This window comes from Hemicordylus capensis, chromosome 3 (assembly GCF_027244095.1).
Source record: "Hemicordylus capensis ecotype Gifberg chromosome 3, rHemCap1.1.pri, whole genome shotgun sequence".
NCBI classification, from domain to species: Eukaryota; Metazoa; Chordata; class Lepidosauria; order Squamata; family Cordylidae; genus Hemicordylus; species Hemicordylus capensis.
In genome coordinates, this window is record NC_069659.1 from 269,650,671 (window position 1) to 269,671,919 (window position 21,249).

A 21,249-nucleotide genomic window follows, 5' to 3' on the forward strand; every position below is an offset into this window, starting at 1 on the left:
AGTATCTAATAAGTCCAGCTTTAGATCTTTTGATCTAACTTTTTGGAGTTGATTGTATATATATTTTTAATTCCTGTTACTTTATGTACAGATTCCAGATTTTAAATAATTTCCATAATTTTTTTCTCTTTCAGAGTTCCTGTATTATAAGTCTGTGATGCCTGGCTTATACATTCACCTCAAAGCGTGGCTTTAAATGCTTTCCAGATAGTTTGTTAATTTATTCCACAAAGTCAAAGAATTATTGGATTTTGTCCTCTAATTGTTTTACAATATGTTTGTTATTTAATAAATTTGTATTTAATCTCCATAAATTTCTTTTTTTGTCTTTTTCTCAAATTGTAACCAACCTGTAATCCAACCTGTAATCCAACCAACCTGATCAAATTTTATCACCAATAAGAGCTTTTTGTAAATATAACTGCAAAAATGTGGAAATGTATATGCCATCAATTCTAGAGTATGTTTGATGTGTATTTGAGTAAAATGTATAGTCTCTTTCTAATGGGTGTAGTTCTCTTCATGTATCTATTAAAATTTTCAGATAATTGCATTAGCGTAGTTTTGGATTGGTGCTGAGTACATTTCTTTGACAGAAGTGTCCAAAACTGGGTTCATTAATGTATTAAAATCTCCTCCTATAATCCAATTTTTTTTTAATTTATTTTTGTAATTTTTTAAAAAGTGATTTCAGGAAGGAGTGTTGTTTGGTACTAGGGACATAAATTGCACCCAGTATCATAGGTTGCAATGAGGGCCTTGGAAAGGATATTTATATGTCGTGATATGTCACGTTTAGATGCCATGACGTATCACTTTTTGGGTAATTTTTTAAAAAGTGATTTCAGGAAGGAGTGTTGCTTGGTATTAGGGACATAAATTGAGTCCAGTATCATAGGCTTGCAATGAAGGCCTTGGAAAGGATATTTAGATGCCGTGACGTGTCTATACCTACAAAGATTAGAATAGTTCGGACAATGGTTTTCCCCGTGGTTTTCCTCTCTATGGATGCAATGGTTTTCCTCTCTATGGATGCGAAAGCTGGACTTTGAAGAAGCAAGATAGAAACAGTGTTGACGCTTTTGAACTTTGGTGTTGGAGAAGACTTTTGAGGATACCATGAACAGCCAGGAAAACAAACAAATGGATCATAGAACAAATCAATCCAGACTTTTCAGTTGAGGCACAAATGACCAGGCTCAAACTATCATACTTTGGACACATTATGCGAAAACCTAGCTCCCTTTAGAAGTCCATAATGCTGGGGAAAGTTGGAGGAAAGAGGACGACCAGCAGTGAGGTGGATGGACTTGATTACCACAGCAATGAATGCACCACTGAGAGACCTTAAAGGCCAAGCTGAAGACAGTTCAACTTGGAGAGGATCTATCTATGTGGTCACTAAAAGTCGACACAACTGTACGGCACATTATCAATCAATCAATCAATCAGTCAGTCAATCATAGGTTTATCAAATAATATGCCCTCTATAAAGATGTATTGTCTGGCTGGATCAGCATGTGTTTTAGATGGTCTAAAAGGACAGTCTTTGGAGATTAATATGGCCACCCTCTTGATTTGGATATTCCTGATGCTGTATACTGTTGCGGGAAATTAAATACTTGGAAAGCTTTAAAGTTGTTTTTTTAAAAAAATGCATTTCTTGTAGGAATACAATATTAGCTTGTTATTATGCAGTGTTTTAAATACTTTTGAACACTTGATACATGATCCCAAGCCATTACAATTAACAGAGAAGATTTTTTTAAGGTGTCTGTCACATATCATCATAAACATATTCACTATCCCATTTAGGGAAGATTTGTACAGTTTCCTGTAGGTGAAAATTGAGCCAGCTGACAATTATGAATTTCATAACTATTCCCTCCCCACAAAGCCAAATCAGTCAAACAGACAATTCTACAATTTAACAAACATGAACCCATTTGGTGATGAAATCTCCGTTCACTTTTCTTGAGGAAAACCTAGGGCATATTTTCATAACAGGTTTTCTACATTTGTTAATTTACCCTTTATCTACTCTGAGTTTAATTTTACTAGAAACCAAATCTCTAAAGTGTATCTACATAGCATATTTTCCCCATATTATCCTACACAATTTAAACAAGATATAGTAATGTGAAGTAGATAGGAAGTAGGAATGTGGGAGAGATTGAAGCAATTCACATGCACAGGCAAACTGGGCTAAGGAAACCCAGCCCAGTTTTGCCTGTGCATATATACTGCCAGGATTGGGCCCAATTCCCACAAACCTGCCTCTGTAGCCACCTTCTAAAATGAGGTTAGGAGAACGAGTGCCAGCCGTAGCTACTTGCAGCCAAGGCTGGCAGACTGTGGGGCTCCCGGCCAGCTTCAAGGAGGGGAGGTAGGATCCCCATAATGCATCGTGCATTTGCACAGTGTATTATGGGAGCTACAGGGGGTGGGGCAATGTGTCCCAGTACCCTGACCCTCTGAGCTGCCTGCAACACCCTTTAATTGCCTGGGCGGGCAATCCGCCTGCTGAAGAGGAACTCGGGAGCCCTCAGCCATCTGTGGGGTGGTAAGCTTTTTAAGGCTTTCTCCCCGCTAGCCCTCTTGCCCTTTCTCACTGCTCATGAGAAAGGGCTCATAGTGTCCAAACATATATTTGTAGAGTTTAAAAATTTCCCCTTTCCTTCCTCTATTTTGATTAATTACCCCAAAGACCACTTCTATGAAGTACCTAAAAGAATGTTTTCCCACTCTACCATTTGTAGATGAGTAATCCTCCCCACTCTCTTTTATAATTGTAAAGTTGTAAGTATGAGAAGTTAAAGAGGAGAGGGACACGTCTACTTTGTAAATTACCCAAAAGATTTTATATATATGTTTCCCCCCTCACTCCTTTCAACAGAGCCTTTGCAAAATAGAAGCCATTGCTAATAGGGAAGTAGGGAGTAGAGGAAGGTATGTAATTTGTGGATTACCCAAAAGAATGTGTGTATTCCTTCCTCACATTTCTGTTTTCTTGAAGTGCTTAGGAGATGTAAGTCTTATAAGTGACCCCGAAGAGTACAGACATACTTTCCCATTTTCCTTCTCAATAAGATTCTTGTGGGGTTACAGGTTAAGGAAAAGAGGGGAAACAAGCATTTTCTGAATAATTAGCCATCTCGAAAGAATATACAGATATAATCTCTTTCCCTAGCTCCACAACAATGTGTTTATTGCTTATAAACACATATTGCTTATAAACACAAAGCTTATACAACCCAATTGCTTATTGTTACATATACTTTGTAATATAACCCAAAATATAAAGGGGGAGATGGAGATATCTGCATTGTAAATTTCCATAAAATTATGTATACATGTTTTCCCTCTCCTTTCACCAGAGTGTTTACAAAGTAAAAGCTGTGATAATGGAATGATAGGAAGGTGAAGAAGGCGTGTAATTTGTGGATTACTCAAAAGATTGTGTGCATTCCTTCCACTTTTGTTGAAGTTCTTAGAACATACAGAGTGTGAAGCATGGGGGAAATATGAGTCTTATAGGCTAACCAAGAGAGTACATGCATACTAGCTGCTTGGGAAGGTGCAGCCTACCACCTGTTCTCTTGACCCCCTGCCTGACATGGCTTATACTATCTGGCAGGGAGGTTGTTGTAGAAAGCCTAGTAGAGATCATAAATGCTTCTCTGAGGGAGGGCAGGATGCCTCCTTGCCTTAAGGAGGCAATTATTAGGCCTCTTTTGAAGAAGCCTGCATTGGATCCCTCAGAGTTAAGCAGCTATAGGCCTGTCTCTAACCTTCCATGGTTGGGCAAGGTAACTGAGAGGGTGGTGGATTCCAGCTCCAGGCAGTCTTGGATGAACCTGATTATCGACTCTTGGATGAAACTGAAATGCGACCCATTTCAGACTGGCTTTCGGGTGGGCTATGGGGTTGAGACTGCCTTGGTCGGCCTGATGGATGATCTCCAATTGGGAATTGACAGAGGAAGTGTGACTCTGTTGGTTCTTTTGGATCTCTCAGCGGATCTCTCAATACTATCTCTCAATACTATCAACCATAGTATCCTTCTGAAACATCTGAGAGTGTTGGGGTTGGGAGGCACTGTTTTACAGTGGTTCCACTCCTACCTCTCTGATAGATTCCAGATGGTGTTCCTCAGGGACTATCATTCTTTAAAATCTGACTTCGGTATGGTGTCCCTCAGGGCTCCATATTGTCTCTGATATTGTTTAACATCTACTTGACACCTCTGGGAGAGATCATCAGGAGATTTGGTGCAAGCTGTTATCAGTATGCTGATGACACCCAAATCTTTTTCACCATGTCAACATCATTCAGGAGAAGGCATAACCTCCCTAAATGCCTGCCTGGAGGCGGTGATGGGCTGGATAAGAGATAACCAACTAAGACTGAGCCAAGATAAGATGGAGGTATTTATTGTGTGGGGTCGGAACTCAGGAGATGATTTTGATCTGCCCGTTCTGGATGGGGGTCACACTTCCCCAGAAGGTAAGCAGTCTGGGGGAGCTTCTGGACACAAACCTCTCCCTGGTGTCCCAGGTTGAGGAAGTAGTCATAGGTGCCTTTTATCAGCTTCAGCTGATAGGCCAGCTGCGACTGTTTCTTGAAATGAATGACCTCAGAACAGTAGAACATCTGTTGGTAACCTCCAGACTTAACTACTGCAATATGCTCTATGTGGGGCTGCCTGAAACTGCAGTTGGACCAGAATGCAGCAGCCAGGTTGGTCTCTGGGTCATCTCGGAGAGACCATATCACTCCCGTCTTAAAAGATCTACACTGGTTGCCGATAAGTTTCCGGGCAAAATACAAGTCTTGGTTATAACCTATAAATCCCTAAACAGCTTGGGCCCTGGGTATTTAAGAGAATGTCTTCTTTGCTATGAGCCACACCGCCCATTGAGATCATCAGGAGACATTTGTCTGCAGTTGCCTCCGGCTCGTCTGGTGCCTACTCGGGGGCAGGCCTTCTCCATTGCTGCCCTAAAGCTTTGGAGCGTGATCCTTGCTAAAATAAGAGCCTCCCCATCTCTTACAACTTTTAAAAAGGCAGTCAAGACACACCCAGGCTTTTAATTAGATACTGTTTTAATAGTTTGATGATTTTTAATAGTTTTAATGTTGTTTTAAGTTTTAAATTGTTGTAATGTTTTAACCTTTTTATTTTTTTTAATATATTTTTTGGTAAACCGCCCAGAGACTTGCCTTTTGGGCGGTATACAAATATGTAAAATAAATAATAAATAAATACATAAATACTAACCCATTTCCCCTATTAATAAAACATTTTACAGCTTATCTTAATAAAGGGGGGAAAGCATTTAAAAAGAATATGCAACTATTTGCTCTTTCTCTAGTCCCACAATAATGTGTTTAAAGAGGCTTATACAACCCAATTCTTTGTGCTATACCCCCACCCTTTCTTTAAGTTGTAGAACAGTGAAATTTGTTATTTAAAGGATATAGTTCACACATATTTGCTCCAACCTTGCTGGATTTATTTTATTGAAGGCTTCTAGTTCCAGCATTGCACCTCATTGGGGTTCAGCTTGGAAAAGATAAAGATTGCTGTTAAGTAGTTATTGCTAGGGGTGTGCAGAACAGGTTCTATTCGCAAATGGTGCATACACTGCAGCTTCCAAAATGGCTGTTGCCATTGGAAGAAGGGCCACAACAGCCCAAAAAAGCCTTTTGAAGAGCAGAGGAAGGCCAGTGTGAGGCAGGGGACACCCCCTGTGGCACACAAGCACTCTCAGACTATACCATCAATGAGGCAGTAGTGTGAAGGGATTCATAGCTTCTGTTGGGGGAAAACGAGAGAAAGAAAAGGTACGCCCAGTGGGGTGAAGAGAAGGAAATGAATCACATGAACACTGGTGAAGTGAGGAAGGGCAGTAGAAGTGGGGTGGTGCCCATGGTGGCAGAGAATGGTGGTGCTTGCTGCCTCCTGTGCTTCTTCTCATAACCATTTCTGAAGCAACTGTCTCAACCTGACTCATGGAAGGGCCATCCCTGGTTTCACTGCACTCAGTTAACTCCAGCTCTGCCCTTTTCTTCTCAAATTCAAATTTTCAAATTCAAACAGCATACTGGTTCGAAAGCTCTTCTTTTCTCCTCTCCCTTTAGCTGTAGGAGTGTCACGTTTCAGGCAATGTGATGCCAGGTCATTTCAGGCCATGTAGAGGCCCATTGCGCAGGCATGGTGGCCTCCAAAAAAGGCTCGAACATGCTGAAGAATGGCCAAACAGGCTGGTTTTGGACCGAAGGAGGCCAGCAGGGGGAGGGGGAACCTCCGCAGACACATGCCCCCCCCCCCACTGCCTAGGAGAACACCCCCAGAGGTGTTTTTTTTAAAAAAATTAATGTTCATGGACCCACCCCCCGCTCCTGGATTGGACCCAACCAGGGGGTGTGTTTGAGGGGGTGCCGGACTGAACTGGCCTGATCCAGTTTGGGTCTGATTTGGAGTCGAACCAAACTGGACCAGCCGGTTCCGTGCACATCCATTATTTTTACATTACATTAATAGAAGGCTATATGAGTGAACCACCATGGATTTGGACTATTCGGCATTTCAGAAAATAATATTTTGATAGTTATCATTTAACTATATTTATGGTCATACAAGGATGACCAATTTGATGCAGCCATGCCGGGGCATGGTGGTGATTGAATAAATAATATGAGGCTTTACAGAAGAAATATGGAAATAACGTAATCACTCTGATCATTAAAGCAAAATAACACTATTTGGCCATCATTTTCCTAAACCTTAATAAGACATCCTGAGTTTTTTTCCTCAAAGTTGCCAAGGTTTTCCAATCCACTGGCAGTGTATTCTGGGTCAGTGATTCTTTTTGGCCATATTTGGACTGTTATGTTTGGCAAATGTGCTGTTACGTGTTGGAAGGGACTGCGTGCTCTTTTGTTCTGCAGTGTTGTTTTTCAAGGCAGGGTTGCAAAATGGGTGCATTATGCTTGTTTTGCCCATAGGAAACAATTGGGAACTTGAATCACCCATTATTCCCCATGGGTAGGTCCTAGGGGCACCAAAGTGGGTTGGGTGGTATGGCATGATGGGTGCTACCTACCACTCAACCCACAAAAGAAATGGACAAGTGGGCGAATTTTGATGAATCAATTTGAGTTTTTGTGATTCAATTCAAAGTCAAATTGAATAGCAAGAAATGATTCGTGCACATCTGTAGTAGGGGAATGGAGTAGAGTGAAGGCGTAGAGTGAGGCTGCAAGTATTTAAGATCTCATTGCCCCTCTTGCCCTTTTTGGATCAAGGAGCTATCTGTGGTTATGCAACCCTGACTGCCTTGCCTTGCCTTGAGAGATTCCTTATCATTGGACAAAACATATCAGAACTAAACTTCTGATATGCTAATTCCATGCCAATCTTCTATTGGCATGGAATTAGCATATTTGTACTTCTGTCTGAAGCCAGATCATTTTTGATGTAACATTTTAAAAAATAATAATAATGGGTATGATCTAGCCAGAGTTAAGCATTTTCAAATCCCATTGAAACCAATAAGATTAAAATGCACTCAGCAGTGGCTGGATGATGCCCTTGACTTATTTTCTTCATAATGGCAGAAAAAACAAGTAAAATCAATGGCACTGCTGCTTGTATTTTTGTTACCGTACAGCCAGAACAGATGAATAAATTAATAGAGCAGGTTTGGTCAAACAAGAGCAGGCTAGAAAGAAAATGAGCATAAGACTCATAAGTACTGAGTGCGCCGATAATGTAGTCTGCAGTAATGTAACCAAGAACAACAGTATTGACTTGTAGTCCATTATGAATCAAGGTGTTAGCCTTATTTTCAAGATTTTACAGTTGCTTTTAGTCTTTTTCCCCCTTTTAATCTTCATTAAGGATTTTAAACGCAAAGGTTTTTCCTTACATTTAAAATATTTCCCCAGTGCTCTGAGGCATCATAGCTCTTTGCTAATGGATTTCTGAATGCCATTTTCATTATTTTAGTTTTTTTATAGGACTCTTCACTTCCTTCATTACTATTATTGTTGCTATTATACGTTTTGCTTTTTCATGTACTTTAGATTCTTTAATAAGGATAAACGGGGGGGGGTAAATATTTAGAGACAGGGAGTGATTTACCTATATAAAGACAAATAAGAGCTGAACCTTGCTTGTTTTTTGACAGCTAAGTGCATTATACAGTGACTACACACAGACACTGTAAGTTGAAATGATAATGTGGAAGAGTATTTACTGCATTTGAGAACTATTGCGACAATAGAAAAAATGCTTTGTTATATATTGTATTATTGCTGTTAGGGTTTATTTTATTTAATTAATTATTTGATTGATTGATTGATTGATTGATTTCTATACCACCCTTCCAAAAATGGCTCAGGGCGGTTTACACAGAAAAATAATAAATAAATAAGATGGAGACTAGGGTCGACATCTCAAAACATAAAAGAAATAAAATGCCTCTGTCAACAACATTTTTTAAAAAATTCAATAGGAGAATCCATTTTGCTCAGGTATAATCTTAAGCAATCATTTACACTTCTGCAAACTGAGTAGCAAATATAGGCTAAATTCAGATGTAACACGAAAAAAGAGGTAGGCTCACCCTGGGTTTCAATTCTAAACTGTAAATTGCACCGCAGACATTCATCCAAATGTGGTCCGCCAACCTTCAGTTCCAGGAGAGGGGATTCCCTCCCTGCTCCTCATCCACCAAGGCAAGCTCCATGGCCTGACTGTGGGCAAAGCATCAGAATGCCAGTAGAGCAGCCACAATTGGCCACAGTCCCAAAGGGACTTTTTCAGAGCGCTATGCCCACTCTCAGCATGAAAAGGGCATTTAAATGCCTGTAAATGTCCATGCTATGCCAGTGCTTCTTCTGACAGTGATGGCACCACCGCCACCCCCCTCAAAGAGCCCTGCACCCAAACATTCCCGCACAAGCACGATTTGTGGCGGGGGTGGGGGAGTCTAGAGGGCACTATTTTCCTGTTACTCAGGAAAGGGAAGGGAGCATGAAACCTTCCTAGGAGGGAATAGGTATATGAGGAAGGGCAAAGGATCCCGGGGGCAGGGTCTGTCCTGCCATGACCTAAGATGCTGTTGTGAGAGATCACCCTGTTAAAGCAGCCCATGCAGACCAAACCAAACTCCTGCTCCCCTGGCAGCTTGCTGCTACTGGGCTCACCCTCTCATGAAAGGACCTCATGAGAGGGGAGGACCCTCTCACTCCTAGGGGTGTGAGCCCTAAGTTCCCCTTTGGCCTGCGCTTTCCCAAGTTAAGCTAACCTAACAAAAGGGACCCTGGTTGTGTGGGACCCCCCAACTCTCCATGGTAAAAAAACCCCCAGAATTGCTGCAACCCCCCCGCCCCGTGCCATAAAGACTTGTGTGAATCCAAAGGAAATTCTGATGCTTCATGTGTCAGAGCCTGGCCACATGTGTGGACAGTGGGGTGGGGGATGGCTTGTGGATGGATATTTATTTCCATTCAAAATTCCCAGGTTCAGTCTGGTGGTTTGCCATATGCAGATCCGTTAGCGCAGGGAATCACAGAAGAGAGGAGCCTTGAATTCCAGTGACCCTGAGAGAGCGGCGTCACCATTCTGGGGCAAAAACAAGGGTGCACATGTCTACATGGGCGGATGGGCTGGTGGGGGTCAAGCTTTGCCAGTTACTTGGTGGCAGTCACCAAGACAAGGAAAGCAGTCGCCGGGGTACCCGCCAGGGTACCCATCCCAGCACCTTTCCTCCACAGAGCAACCAGGCTTGATATAGAGCCCCAGTGGCCTCGTGAGAGAGTGGCCCATGGGAGAAGAGGATGTTTTGTTGTCACACATTATTAGAGATTTTGCTTGGCAATTCTCTCTCCTCATCTCTGATGGTTCTTCTCATGAGATGTGAGGGGGTGTCCATATGGCTTTGCACTCTCATGAGCAAGTGTGGTCTGTCCTGGGTCGGCATACTCACAGCTGCCATCTCTCCCCTTTGGCTGGAGCACTGATGACCCTGGTGACTGGCTCTGCTCATGAGAAAGCCTAGAGACTGTGAACCCCCCAAGGGGACGTGGCCTTCCTTCCCCAACCTTTTAATTAAAAATATAGAATGCGGCTGCTCGACAATCCCTGCATGTTGCTGTTATGGGGTGCCTTGCTTATGTTACCACGTGGAGTGCTTGTGGTCAAGCAAGCAAAGCAATTTCCCACACATCAATGCCACTTCCTTCTCAGGGAGCAAAGCACTTAGTGAGCTATTCACACGATTGCTTGAAACCAGTCTGGGCTCCTTTAGCTTAGTTTTGAGCAATTGTGGGCTCACTGGGCTTACAAACATAGGGAGCTACCATATACTGAGTCAGACCATTGGTCTATCTAGCTCAGTATTGTCTTCACAGACTGGCAGCGGCTTCTCCAAGGTTGCAGGCAGGAATCTCTCTCAGCCTTTTCTTGGAGAAGCCAGGGAGGGAACTTGAAACCTTCTGCTCTTCCCAGAGCGGCTTCATCCCCTGAGGGGAATATCTTGCAGTGCTCACACATCAAGTCTCCCATTCAGATGCAACCAGGGCAGACCCTGCTTAGCTATGGGGACAAGTCATGCTTCCTACCACAAGACCAGCTCTCCTCTCTGGCTTGTGGGCGAGCCCGGTGGTTCTCTGGCAACTAGCCCGCCTAACCACCCCTCACCGTAAATGAGGTTAATGGACCGAGCACTCTCTTAAGCTTGCTTATTTGATCATGTGTCAACCGTGGCTGCTTGCAGCCATGGCTGACACATGGGGTGGGGGGAGAGGGGAGGGGGACCCCAGGAAGGCACCGCACACTCATGCAGTTCCTGCCTGGGGTTCAGAGGGCGGGGCATCACACAGTGGCGTTCCCCTTCCCCCTTCCCCTGGAGCTCCCGACAGAGCTGCAGCCAGGCACAAGAGCACCCCACCTGAGCAGCCACCCATCTGAGCGGCTGATCCGGCTGGCCAGCAAGGAGTGACTGCTTGTGTGCAGGAAGAGCAGTCTAAGACCACTCTCCCCACACAAACCCCACCTGGTGCTTGACACCAATCGTGTGAAGCACCTCAGTTCCTGTCCTGTCATCCTATCCCCTTTCTTTCCTGCTTGCCAGGTGGCGGGGAGCAAGGAGCATAGTGGGAAGAGGGAATGCTCCTGTGTGACTGTGCTGCTTGAGAAGCTGGCATGTCTGGAGTGGGACGTTGCGGTGTCTCTGTTGCCAGGAAACTCAACAGCCGGATAGGTGAGAGGAGGGGCTGGGCTGGTGCTCGGAGAGCTGGCTAGTGAGAACTGCGACAGCCAGGTAGCAGCTGTGATCCTGGGTGTATCTGCGCTGTTGCCTCCATGATTGCGGTTTGAATATTGGCATGAAACCACAGTTATGGTGATGTCTGGGATTGGACACGATGCTTCAGTGGCCAAACCTTTATGCAAATCAAAGGTTTCACTTGGAGTTTGGCAAGGCAAATTGCGTGTTGCTTTTGCCATGAAACCATGGTTTCACAAATTTGGACATACTGAAGTTCCAACCTCTGACACATTTAACTCTGGTTTTGTGCTGCATCTTAATTTGGCCATAACTATTCTGATTAGGTAGCCAGTTTGGACTACTAACTGCTTTGTGGTCTTTTTTTGTTGAATAGTCGTATATAAATATTCAGTAACAACAATAAATAACCTCTGCAATGGTTGTAAGCAATAATTTCCTAGAACTTAGAAATTCCCTGCAAAATTTCCTACAACTTTTTAAATGTTTATTTTTCGCTAGGACACATTTAAGGGAACAGCTTTAAAATAAAATTTTGAACCCTGCTTGTGTAAGACTTTGGAGCTATCAGTTTCACACCTTTTGCTCAATTTGGACCTCAGAGGGTTCCAAATTATTAGAAAATATCCAAAATGCACTGAAACAATGTGTGGGAGCATCATGGAAAAGATGAAGAATAGTTGGTGCAAAATGCATATAATGTGTGGAATAAATCTTGTTTTTCAGATTTTGCTTTAGGAAAAATAGTTCCTAGAGACCCAAGATTTGTTGTTTCAACTGCATAGTATACAGCCAAGCTTTCTCCATTTAGCCTGTGTTACACACCAAAAGGGATTTTGCCTTTATGTTCCTCTAATTTCCAAACAGTTGCTTCCTGAAGGGGTGTCCAATTGGACTGCCGCTAAACTGCCGTGTTTGGAGTGCCACTAATTGTCATGAAGGGCCTGCCACCCCTCCATCGTGGTTGGACTGCCACTAAGCACCCACAAGACTTAGGAGTGAAGAAGGGAGCGATTAATCAATTTACCTAACTCTAAAACAAGCAAGTTACCTAGCAAGGGAAGGAAAAGGGGGAAAGGAGGAAGGAAAGGGGAGCAGATAAAGTTTGTTACCAAAGTGCAGGGAAACCTTGAATGACCAGTTCAGAGTTTATCCCGCTGATCACAGATGCTAGGGTTCAAAGAGATGGTGGTGTGCACGATGCTGGGGTGTGGGGACATTGCAGAGATGAGAGGGAGAAGATGCATCTTCTGGACCTGCCCTCTGAAGGTTGGATCTGGAGTCTTCTGGTTTTTTTACTTGGTCCTTGACTGCTGTTGGGGTCAGTCCTCACATCCATGAAAACCTAATAGTTATGACAACTCTGATGCCACCTGTCTGTGCTTGGACTTCAGATGTTTTTTAAATGTTTGTGTTACCCTGGCTAACTGAGCAAAGACACACCTTTTAAAGTACAGTAGTCCCTCGACTTACGTAAATAATCCATTCCGAACGCACGTTCGGAGGTCGAAATTTTCGTAAGTCGAGGAGCGCACCACGGAAGTCTGAAAACATTCTTAATTCGAGGAAGCCACATCTAAAAATTCGTAGGTCGAGTAAGCTGAATCTAAACCGGCAACTACTTCCGGTCTTTTTTGTCGCTCGTAACTCGAAAACAACATAAGTCGAGTAGTTCGTAGGTCGAGGGATTACTGTAGTGATTCTCTTACATTTAGCAGAAGGAGAGCAACTGGCCCTATCCATCCCCAGCACAGCATCCCTCCAGTGGCTGTTGGTGATATCTGCCTTACATTATTTTTTGTTTGTGAGCCCTTTGGTGACAGGGGACCATCTTATTTACGTATTATTTATTTTTCTATGTAAACTCCTTTGTGAACTTTGATTGAAGAGCAGTATATAAATATTCGTACTAGTAGTAGTTCTCTCACCCTCTCTATCATTCCACCAGCATACACAAAGTCTTATTTTCTGCACCCTGAGATGTTCAGATAAGTTTTTTCACTTTCTCCTTAACTCAAGTCTTCAGCCTTGGTGGTTAGACACTAATCGTTAAGCAGTCATCACTTTTCCTTTCTGGTATTTTGGTCACAAATTCTTCATCAATCTTTCAATACGGGGATTTGGGGAAAGCGGGGACAGGGGCAAGATTACAATTATGTTGAATTACCATATAGAAACATATGCCAGGTGTCCTGAATGAAATACAATAATACATATAATAAGTACAAGGCTACAGAATTAAAGGCTCATTATTTCTTATGGATGAGGCTAATGCATAAAAGTAGCTAATAAGATATCTAGGATCCTGCTAATCTAGTACTCTCTTCATGGTTTTGCCCAGCAAAGCTGTATATAAATCTGTTAGCACGTTTAGTGTCTGGCATCCTTGGCATAGCTCTTTCTTCTGTGGCTGCTGCTGATACAATAGTTTTGCTGTTTTCCCCTTTTGACATGCACAGAAAAGTGCTGCAAGAGTGAAATGATTAGTCAAGAAATTATAACAGAAAAGGCCCCTAGAAGCATGGGTACAATACAATAGAATGGCAGAACAGCCATATGGGCATTGTAAATCAGCTTCGACTAGAGCATGTTGTCTTGGTGTTTGACCAAACAATATATGCTAAAGGACAGCAAATGTAATGAAAAGCTCACTATTTTATAAAATATTTGGTATCTTGATGAATTTTGATGAATTCCATAAATGCATGTCATTTCTCATTTTTAGCTGGCCATGACAAAAGATTTGGAGATGCCAAACTTGGTGATATCTTGATGAGTGAGTTGTTGCCCAAGAATCAATCAATGGGGTTTCAAATGGTGACAATTATGATCACAGTATGAGAGCACACAAACATTTACATGAGAGTATATAGCATCTGATATTTCAAGGTTTCCCAATGTATTTACATTAGTAAAAGTAGATGACTATCTTGAGGTTATAACAAGTCAGACAAGCTCACTCTTGTGACTCCTTTGTGTCCGTTAGATGAAATCATCGCATAATGAAATACTTTTCATTAAGAGAAAGGGAACAGAAAACCAAGTTTTTGCTTTCTAGAACTATTACACTGACATGTTCAAAATCTCTCATCCTCCCCCCCCCCCCACTAATGCTATACATTAAGCTAACTGAGGTTTGCATCTTTCCATTTCCACTTCGTGATATCCTGGTGCTTCCCTTACGATCAGATTAACTGTGCCAGGTATCTTCCTTGATATTGGCTCAAAATGGTGCATCTGCCCGTTCACTACTAGTGAATTCAGTACTCAAAGCCAGTGGAGTACTAGTATCATCGTTACTGATTCTTTTCAACTGTATGTAATCAAGCAATTGAACAAGTTTATAATAAAGATTCAAAACCAAAAAGTGGCTGGACTGGATTAACACAAAACCAACCTGTGACAGGTTCATTGATGGATCTTGCCAGAACATAAGAGGGCTGCAATAACAAGACAGTGTGAAGAGATTGCAAGTATGACTCCAGAAGTATACATGTACAAATATTGTGATAGCACAAAAATTTGAAATGTTGAAACATTTCTCAGTCAGGATCAAGCCATTTGATGTGACTCATCACACCGCTAAATGCCAGTGCATTGACTTTCCACTTCTTTACATGGAATGAAAATGGAGCTCACGTATGGGTAGCGAGTGTTATTATTGGTAGAAAAGGAGGAAGTTGTGTGATGTTTTGTCCCAGCAATTATAGCCTGATAGTGCTTTCTTTGATTAAAGCAACTACACATCCCTGCAGCTCCTCAACGCAGTTTCTTGCCAGCCAGTTCCAGAAACTCCCATTGTTTCTCCCTCTGGAGTTATACTTCTGCTGCAAAACTGTTTCTCTCAGCCTTCTTTGCTTCACTGGTTTTAAGCTACTCGCCTTTCCCCAGCAGGAAGATGTCACCTGCATTATTCTAGGAACATCAGTTGATCAATAGCCATTAAGCAAGCACCTTTATCAAGCTAAAATTCTAGAGACAGAGTAATCTCTTTCCTTGGCACAACAGAAGAGCTAGTCCCATAACTATATGCTGACTCTTTTTTGTTCAGTGTTTACAAAAGGTATCATATTCAAGTCATAATGGTGATAGCATTATGTCCAACCTTGGTATGTGTGTTGCAAGGACATTGGGAGTGAAAGCTACTGACCTCACTTAACCCTGACCCCAAAGAAGATTGATCTCCATTTGATCATTGCTTCTCTAATGAGACTGTCATCAGGGTGCCATTTAGTGCCAAATGGAATGAACTGTCATACTGTGTTTATTTAATAAATACTACCTTTGTTTTTCAGTCTTGATCTGTCCAAATATGCTAATTACAAACATATGCTAATTAGTCCCACTGCCACCCTTGTCAGCTGAGAAATGAATTGAGAGGGGAAGGACCACAACTACTGAAGTATATGTATTTTATTCCAGTTACTGTGGGTATAAAAACCTTGCTCGTTGATAAAAAAGTGTGCTACAGCATTTATTGTCAAGTTGCACAAGTTCCTGGGCAGCTGAGTTGAACTGAAACTGGCAAGCTCAAATTGCCTTTTAATAAATATTTTCTAATTGAGTTTCATGATTAATGAAGCAATGAAAGTTCCTAGTGTGTCACCTGCTATAGCTGACTAGATATGAAACTAGGAGTTTAACATTCTTTATAGAATTGGCTCTAGGTCCATTGGAGAGCACATATTTTGCACACAGAAGGTCCTAGGTTCAACCTCTGACATCTCCAGGTAGGGCTGAGGGTGGGGGGGGGGGGTTGATTTTTCAACAGGATACAAAGGCAAGATGAATACAGATGAATACATCAACAGTTTTGATGGTTTAACAAAGAGATCATGTCCAATTTTGAGACCCCAAAAAAGTACAACCAAAGGAAATGGAAAATATATATGCAGTACAATGAAAGGTAACAAAGGTTATCAAGGAAATTAAACAGTTAAGTAAAAGCATATGAAAATATATTTCATCAAATATATCTTTCTAAAAAGACTGATGAACTTAGGGAGGATTAGAATGGGACAGGTCATGTTTAATATATGCTGTAAAAGGGAAGCTAGTTTGGCTTAGCCTCTGGGGAACCACATCTGATGGGTCAATCAATTTCTCTAGAACAGTTAGTGCCCCATACAAGAAGAATACTAAATTTTAAACTTTAATTCTGTCGGTCTATCTTACCATCACCTTTGGCTAGAACAATAAAGCCATCTGTCACTATAGCTGATATAACTGTCACAGTTCAGGTACCTTCCACTGCTGACATACAATCTCTCTCTATATATTGATAACATCAATAAAATTAAGTGTGTATTCATGACTGACAGCATATAACCATATTAAGCTAGTATATATTGAATCAGACCATTGGTTCATCTAGCTCAGTTCTGTGTACGATGACCAGCAGCAGCAATCCAGGCTGCATCTTTATTTATTTATTTAAAAACTACCATTTGCATCTGTTCATTGCAAAGTGTTCTAGGTCTAGTTCCAAACATGGTAATGTTACTCAAAACTAGTGATGGCACCAAGATTTGCTACCTATTTCACAGTACAATTTCACTCTGCTTGACATCATTATGAAATGAGCACAATTTTCTCCAAGAGTTCTCTTCCACTTCAGATTGTAATCTGATGCGGTGCATCTCCATAACTCCCTAGTACCTGACTTGACCACTGAAACAACAGTGTTCCAGTGCCAGAAACCCTGGGATGTTTTGCCAGGGACCCTGGGGTTTCCCCCCAGGGAACCTGTATCTTTAGAAACTGCATATTCTAGTGAAACTACATAGTCTCAAACTTGTACCTGGATGCATGAACCAGACAAAGGAAGATAGTTATGAAAAGAGTGGGGGAAATATTAATAAAAACAATAGTTTCCTATTGCTGTATTTAGGAAATGATTAATCTGTTGAATTTTTGTGTGTCAGGCCACAATGGAAGGTACAAGAGCAATGCATGAAAAGTAATAATAAAATAAAATTAGCAACTCTATGTCTAGTAGGTGCAAAATGGAAGCCGATCACAGACTGTGGAATTCGATGTGAGAACTCTGGAGATCTCAGCTTCTATTTTAGAAAGCATGAGTTGCTTGCCTTTATGCCTGGAGAGAGAGAGAAACAAAGCATGTTTCTTTGAAAGGCTTAGAAGCCAAGGCAAACAGCCAGGAGGCTTTCCTTTGTAAGAATGTGGTCTTTTGCCATGTTCCCTTAGTGCCCTACAACTGGCCTTATAGATGATTTGGCACCCAGTGTTTCATAAGGTTTTCCTCCTATAATTCTTCTTCTAGTTCCGGGGAGGGGGCAGGGGAGAAACAAGGATTTGGCCCCACAAATTGCTAACAGAACAAAGCAAACGAAGTAAATTCGGGTAAGCATATTTCCTTTCTGGTCACAGAATCTGGATAGAGGATAGACAAATTCACTCACACACACACACACACTCTAAAACATAACAGAACATCTTTGTAATTAAATTGAACAAGAATTAAAATGTAGCAGCCAGTTCAGAGGATACTTAGTCTGTACAGCCTACCACATGCAATTAGGAAATCTGTACACATCCTTTTCCCATTCCACCATATAGGGCAGTAGGTAAATCCAGTGAGCACTTTTACAGAAGCAGTCTTAAGTGAGAAACTTTCATTCAGTTTATATGGTCTCTGTGTAATGAGATTTTATAACTAATGTATTTTTAAACAGTCCATGATTGGGCATGGAATCTGGGATTAATGTTGCCCCCCCTTTTTTTTCCTGGCAGGCTCCTATTATTATTATTATTATTATTATTATTATTATTATTATTAATTAATTTGATTTAAATACTGCCCTTCCAAAATTGGCTCAGGGCGGTTTACAAAGAGAAATAACAAACAAATAAGATGGCTCCCTGTCCCCAAAGGGCTCACATTCTAAAAAGAAACATAAGACACACACCAGCAACAGTCACTGGAAGTACTGTGCTGGGGGTGGATAGGGCCAGTTACTCTCCCCCTGCTAAATAAAGAGAATCACCACGGTAAAAGGTGCCTCTTTGCACATTTGTTATGCATTTAACAAATGTTTTATGACAGGTAGAAAGCTCTCTCCATAATGTATGAAAATGAATACAACACATATTTATATACCACTTCTCAACAAAAAGTTCCCAAAGTGATTTACAGAGATATAAATACATTAAATAGTTCCCTGTCCCCAAAGGGCTCACAATCTAAAAAAGAAACATAAGATAGACACCAGCAACAGCCACTGCAGAAGGATGCTGTGCTGGGGATGGATAGGGCCAGTTGCTCTCCCCCTGCTCAATAAGGAGAATAGTCACTTTTAAAAGGTGCCTCTTTGCTAAGTTAGCAGGGGTCAAACAACAATATGATCAAATGATGGTAAACAATTCTCCTATGTAATTTCAGCCTGTCATTGACACAGGAGACCTGGCAGAGAAAAAACAGGAGCAAAACAAAATTCATAAACATGCCTTTGAATCTCCATTTCACACATTGAGACAGAGAAAAACCTAGTTTCTCATATCCAGTCAAATATATCAACTGGACCAGTTGCACTGCAAGAATGGAGAATTCTTGATTAATATCACCTAATTATCGTCACCTCCTGGGTTTGTGTGTGATCATGATTTTATCCTTAGCTATTTATAAAGTGAAGTCATATGCAGAGGTGCAATGTAATTCATTCATTTCAATATTGTTGTGAATGTTAAAATTAAAAGGGGTGATGGAGGTCAAAAATCCCATAATGGGTGAAACCATGGGCTGAGTCCTTTATTCCACGATAAGTAGGTTACTCTAATTCTATGTTAAAAAGCAGCCACACAAATAAACTTCCATCCTCTCTGATACAAAGAGAGTGGAGTAAACATGGTTCGACTGTATGCAAAGTTCAGTTCAAAGTGAAAAACAGGTAAAAGAAAGCGGCAGTTGTGTGAACATTTACTTGAAATCAAGCCAACGGTTTGGTTTAGAATTAAAGAACATTTCTATTAGCAGGATAACCTAGCATTCTTTTGGAAACCTCATTGTGATGGAGAAGCAAATGTTAACTAGCTACATAATGAGGATCAAAATAATGTTCTGGTAGCAGAGAATTCAATTTGCATAATGATGGTCTATGGAGACAAGATGGAGAATACCAATAGACCTTGACCAATGTGCAGTTCTATGAAGTTGGTTTATTAACTTCAGCTGTTTAACACACCAAGATGTGCATTCCATTCCTATCCATGTTTATTGTGAAATAAGCTGTACTAAGGCTGGGATCACACAGTCACAAGGATCCTGATTTAAAAGTCATTCAAAATTTGGGAGCCCTGTGGAGCTCATTGTAAGAACCTAGAATTTCAGGGCAATCCTGGTCAAACCACTATGGTTAACAAGCAGGATAGATAACTGGGATTGAATCCATGTGTTTGTGTGTGTGTGTGTGTCCATTCTCCCATCACCTCTGTAGATAAATAAATACAAACAATACTGGCCAGAAATCCAGAAAAACATTTCTAGAAAATTTGATGAAGGTATTTTTGAGAAATCAGTGGAAACAATATGTAATTCATGTCAACATGCAATAATTAATTTAAAAATAGCAAAATTTTACACCCCACCATTTGGCCACCATCTTCTAAAATGGCCTTGGTTTTTCAGAAATTGTTATCCAAGATGATATTTGGGGGGAAAGGGAATTAGTGGCAACCAGATGCTTCTTAATGGAAAAAAGTGCAGAATTTTAAAATCAAGGTAGCCGGATGCTGTATTCCGTAGTCCAGCCACCACTCATGCCAGCAATAAGGCAAACTTTCAGTTTTTATAGTTTATTTCTTTATTTATCATATTTCTATACCACCTGATATGTACATCTCCAGACAGTGTACAAAATTCAAAATATTAAAAATTACAAATTAAAATACATGACAATAAAAGCAATAGAATAAGATAGATATTAAAACAAAACTTTAAAATTATTAAAATTAATTCTAATTAAAAGATTGCGAGAACAGGAGATTCTTGAGGTTCTTCCTGAAAACAAACAGAGAAGGAGATGCTCTTATTTCAGTAGGGAGCATATTCCAAAGCCCTGGGGCAGCCACAGAGAAAGCCCGGTCCTGGGTCACCACCATATGAGCTGATAGCATCCATAACTGTACCTCTCCAGGTGGCAGGATTTATGGCAAAGGAGGTGTTCTCTTAAGTAGCTGGACCTGAGCTGTTAAGGGCTTTATAGGTAATAACCAGCACTTTGTATTTCACCCAGAAACATATTGGAAGTCAGAGCAGTTCTTTCAAAACTGGTGTTATGTGGTCTCTTTGTGTTGTCCCAGAGACCAATCTGGCTGCCGCATTCTGTACCAATTGTAGTTACTGGACTATGTTCAAAGGCAGCTCCACATAGAGTGCATTACAGTAATCAAGCCTGGAAGTTACCAGCATATGTAGCATTGTTTTAAGGTCATTCACCTCTAGAAATGGATGTAGCTGACATATAAGCCAAAGCTTATAAAAAGCACTCCTGGCCACCACCTCAGACTGAGAAACCAGGGAGAGCTTTAGGTCCTCCAGGAGCACTCCCAAGCTACACAACTGATCTTTCAGGGGGAGCGTAATCCCATCCAAAACAGGCAGATCTAAACCATCTCTCGTGTCCCATCTTCCCACAGCCAGTACCTCCGTCTTATTTGGATTCAACTTCCGTTTGTTGTGGTCGGCATGGAGAAGCAGATCTTGGTCCATCAGCATATTGGTAACACCCAGCATCAAACCTCCTGATGATCTGGAGCCTTGGAGACAGTATGGAACCTTGTGTAACTCCACACTTCAGTTCTCGCTTAGCGGAACAGTTTCCAAGCGATACCATCTGGAATCTGCCAGAGAGTTAGGAGCAGAACCACTGTAAAACAGTGCCACTCAATCCCACCTCCCTCAGGTGGTCCAGAAAGATACCGCAGAGAGTTCCAT

At 41.4% G+C, this 21,249-nt stretch overlaps 1 protein-coding gene across 1 annotated transcript in view; it reads left to right on the top strand.

Moving 5' to 3' along the window:
• Positions 1-2,467: 2,467 nt before the first annotated feature.
• SHTN1 (shootin 1) overlaps positions 2,468-21,249 on the top strand; it is a 163,389-nt gene continuing 144,607 nt past the window's right edge. The window contains exon 1 of the mRNA XM_053305439.1: positions 2,468-2,563. The gene's annotated coding sequence lies outside the window, so the exon portion shown is untranslated. The remainder of the gene's footprint in view (positions 2,564-21,249) is intronic.